Consider the following 4,793-nt stretch of genomic DNA (forward strand, 5'->3'; position numbering starts at 1 on the left):
AAGGATCTTCAGATGGAAGTCCATAAAACTTGTAGTTTTGTTGCATTAAAGCAACTAGTTGAGGCTTAAGCTCAAAGTTATTGGCTCCAATGGCAGGAATGGAGATGCTTCTTCCATCAAACTTGGACGTTGGCTTTGTGAAGTCACCAAGCATTCTCCTTGCATTATTATTATTTTTGGCTGCCATCTCCTTCTCTTGTTCTAATGTTTCTGAAAGGTTACCTTTAGAATAATTTAATTTAGCTTCTCTTAATTTTCTCTTCAGAGTCCTTTCAGGTTCTGGATCAATTTCAACAAGAGTGCCTTTATCCTTGTTCCTGCTCATATGAAAGAGAAGAAAACAAGAAAAGAGAGAGGAATCCTCTATGTCACAGTATAGAGATTCCTTTATGTTAGTAGAAAAAGAAGGGGGTAGAAGAATGAAGAAGGAGGTTCGGATTTTTGGATGAAGAGAGGTGAAGAGAAGTGTTAGTAATTAAATAATTAAATAGAAGAAGACAAGAGAAGGGAATTTTCGAAATTAATTTTTGAAAAAGAGGTTAGTAATTTTCGAAAATTAGAGGTAAAATGTAATTAAAATTAAACATGAAACAATTAATTAATTAATTAAAAAGAATTTTTGAAAAAGAGATGAGATATTTTCGAAAATTAGAGAGGGAAAAGTAGTTAGGTGGTTTTGAAAAAGTTAAGAAACAAACAAGAAGTTGGTTAGTTGATTGAAAAAGATTTGAAATCAAATTTGAAAAGATAAGAAGATAAGAGGTTTAGATAAGATATTTTGAAATCAAATTTTGAAAAAGATAAAATTTTTGAAAAAGATAAATTAAAAGATAAAAAAAAGATTTAATTCAAAAATTTTGAAATTATTTACTTCACTAACAAGAAACTACAAGACAAGATTCTAGAACTTAAAGATTGAACCTTTCTTAACAAGAAAGTAACAAACTTCAAATTTTTGAACCAATCACATTAATTATTAGTGAATTTTCGAAAATATGATGTAAAGATAATAAAAAGATTTTGAAAATAATTTTTTTGAAATTTTCGAAAAAAGAAAAGAATGAAAAAGATATGATTTTTGAAAAAGATTTTGAAAAGATAAGATTTTTAAAATTGAAATTTTGACTTGACTTGTAAGAAACAACTAATTTTGAAAATTTTTGACCAAGTCAATCCCAAAATTTCGAAATTTTGGAGGGAAATAAGGAAAAGATATTTTTTTGATTTTTGAATTTTTAATTATGAGAGAGAAAAACAACAAAAATACTTAATGCATGAAATTTTTAGATCAAAATCGTGAGTGCATGCAAGAATGCTATGAATGTCAAGATGAACACCAAGAACACTTTGAAGATCATGATGAACATCAAGAACATAAATTTGAAAAATTTTTAATGCAAAGAAAACATGCAGGACACCAAACTTAGAAATTTTTAATGCATGAAAAATATGAATGCAAAAGTGCACATGAAAAACAAGAAAAGACACAAAACAAGAAAACATCAAGATCAAACAAGAAGACTTATCAAGAACAACTTGAAGATCATGAAGAACACTTATGAATGCATGAAATTTTCGAAAAATGCAAGAAAAATTTTTAAAGCATGCAATTGACACCAAACTTAAAAATTGACTCAAGACTCAAACAAGAACACAAAAATATTTTTAGTTTTTATGATTTTCTAATTTTTTTGTATTTTTATTAATTTTTTTCGAAAATAATGTTAGGAAAAACGAAAAATAAAAGAAAAATTTTGAAAAAGATTTTTGAAAAGAAAATTACCTAATCTGAGCAACAAGATGAACCGTCAGTTGTCCATACTCGAACAATCCCCGGCAACGGCGCCAAAAACTTGGTGGAGGAAATTGTGATCATGCTTGAATTTGGCTCTTTGGTATGTACACAAAAACTATTGTGTCTCTTGTTGAATTCACAACTCCGTTCAACTAACCAGCAAGTGTACTGGGTCGTCCAAGTAATAAACCTTACGTGAGCAAGGGTCGATCCCACAGAGATTGTTGGTATGAAGCAAGCTATGGTCACCTTGCAAATCTCAGTTAGGCAGATTAAATTGTTTATGATTTCAAAAATAGAAATAATAAAATAGAAATAATAAAAGGGATAGAATACTTATGTAGATTTATTGGTAGGAATTTCAGTTAAGTATATGAAGATGCTGTATAGCTCAAGGACGCCTGCTATTCTCCTGCTTCAACTCAATCCTTCTTACTCCTTTCCATGGCAAGCTGTGTATAGGGGTTCACCATCAGCGGTGGCTACTTTCAATCCTCTCGGGAAAATGGTCCTCTGCGGCTGTCACTCGCATGGCTAATCGTCTGGAGGCATCACCCATGGTTGATGGCTACATCCCATCCTCGCAGTGAAAACTACGCTCACGCACTCTGTCACAGCACGGCTAATCACTGGTTGGTTCCTGCGCCTACTGGACTAGAATCCCTTGATTCTTTTGCGTTTGTCATCACGCCCAGCACTTGCAAGTTTGAAGCACGTCACAGTCATTCATTACCGGAATCCTACTCGGAATACCACAGACAAGGTTAGACTTTCCGGATTCCCAGGATCCTACTCGGAATACCACAGACAAGGTGAGACTTTCCGGATCCTCATAAATGCCGCCATCTATCTAGCTTATACCACGAAGATTCTGTTGGGGAATCTAAGAGATACACATTCAAGCTCTGTTGCATGTAGAACGGAAGTGGTTGTCAATCACGTGCGTTCATAAGTGAGAATGATAATGAGGGTTATCTAATCATCACATTCATCATGTTCTTGGGTGCGAATGAATATCTTGGAATAAGAATAAGAGAGATTTGAATAAAAGAAAATAGAACTTCATTAATACTTGAGGTACAGCAGAGCTGCACACCCTTAATCTATGGTGTGCAGAAACTCCACCGTTGAAAATACATAAGTAAAAGGTTCAGGCATGGCCGAGAGGCCAGCCCCCAAAACGTGATCACTAGATTCAAAATACAATCCAGGATGATAATATGATAGTAAATCATCCTATTTATAATAAACTAGCTCCTAGAGTTTACATGAGTAAGTAATTGATGCATAAATCCACTTTCGGGGCCCACTTGGTGTATGTTTGGGCTGAGCTTGATCTATCAACGAGCTGAGGCTTCTCTTGGAGTTGAACTCCGAGTTATGACGTGTTTTGGGCGTTCAACTCCGGATCATGACGTTTTTCTGGCGTTTAACTCCAGACAGCAGCATGTACTTGGCGTTCAACGCCAAGTTACGTCGTCATTCTTCGAATAAAGTATGGACTATTATATATTTCTGGAAAGCTCTGGATGTCTACTTTCCAACGCCGTTGAGAGCGCGCCAATTGGAGTTCTGTAGCTCCAGAAAATCCATTTCGAGTGCAGGGAGGTCAGATTCCAACAGCATCAGCAGTCCTTTTGTCAGCCTTTTTCAAAGTTTTGCTCAAATCCCTCAATTTCAGCTAGAAATTACCTGAAATCACAGAAAAACACACAAACTCATAGTAAAGTCCAGAAATGTGAATTTAACATAAAAACTAATGAAAAACATCCCTAAAAGTAGCTCAATCTTACTAAAAACTATCTAAAAACAATGCCAAAAAGCGTATAAATTATCCGCTCATCAAGCATCAGTATGGGGTGAAGAAGGGCGAGTCTGGAGAGGCACTGCGTCCACTATCCCGTCGTCCCGATTCAAAATCTGGCAATCAGGATCTAATTTGGGATGAACAGGAGCTGAAGAAGCTGACACAATAGAAGCTTTGGCAACAGGCTCAGAGGGAGGCTCAACGTCGTCATCATCAGGATCATCGGGGATGATCTTACCATCCTTCACAACATTATCCAAACTAAATAAAGCAAGGTCGGCCTCCGGGGCAAGAACCCGAACCTGCTCCTTCAGGTTCTCAAAAGCAGCAGTTACGCTGCCCACAAGGTGATCCTGGAGCTTAGAATAATCAACCCGGACCGACTCTAACTCCCTTCTGAGACGCATCACTTCTGGTAAGTCATGACATAGCTGTCTTTGTACTTCAATGCAACATCCTCAGCCAACCGTACAGAGGCCGCCAAGGCAAGAGAGCTGGCCTTCTCCCATTCCAGCTTCTTCTTCAATTTAGTCACCTCCGCTTCGAGCTCCTTGGTGCGCGAAATTGTGATCACTACAACTTCGCACAACTAACCAGCAAGTGCACTGGGTCGTCCAAGTAATACCTTACGTGAGTAAGGGTCGATCCCACGGAGATTGTTGGTATGAAGCAAGCTATGGTCACCTTGTAAATCTCAGTCAGGCAGACTCAAATGGGTATAGATGATGAATAAAGCATAAAGATAAAGATAGAGATACTTATGTATATCATTGGTGAGAACTTCAGATAAGCGTATGAAGATGCCTTCCCTTCCGTCTCTCTGCTTTCCTACTGTCTTCATCCAATCCTTCTTACTCCTTTCCATGGCAAGCTTATGCAAGGGTTTCACCGTTGTCAGTGGCTACCTCCCATCCTCTCAGTGAAAATGTTCCTATGCTCTGTCACAGCATATGGCTAATCAGCTGTCGGTTCTCGGTTAGGCCGGAATAGAATCCAGCGATTCTTTTGCGTCTGTCACTAACGCCCCGCCTGCTAGGAGTTTGAAGCACGTCACAGTCATTCAATCATTGAATCCTACTCAGAATACCACAGACAAGGTTAGACCTTCCGGATTCTCTTAAATGCCGCCATCAGTTCTCGCCTATACCACGAAGATTCCGGTTAAAGAATCCAAGAGATATTCACTAGAGC

This window comes from Arachis stenosperma, chromosome 10 (genome assembly GCF_014773155.1).
Source record: "Arachis stenosperma cultivar V10309 chromosome 10, arast.V10309.gnm1.PFL2, whole genome shotgun sequence".
Taxonomy (NCBI): domain Eukaryota; kingdom Viridiplantae; phylum Streptophyta; class Magnoliopsida; order Fabales; family Fabaceae; genus Arachis; species Arachis stenosperma.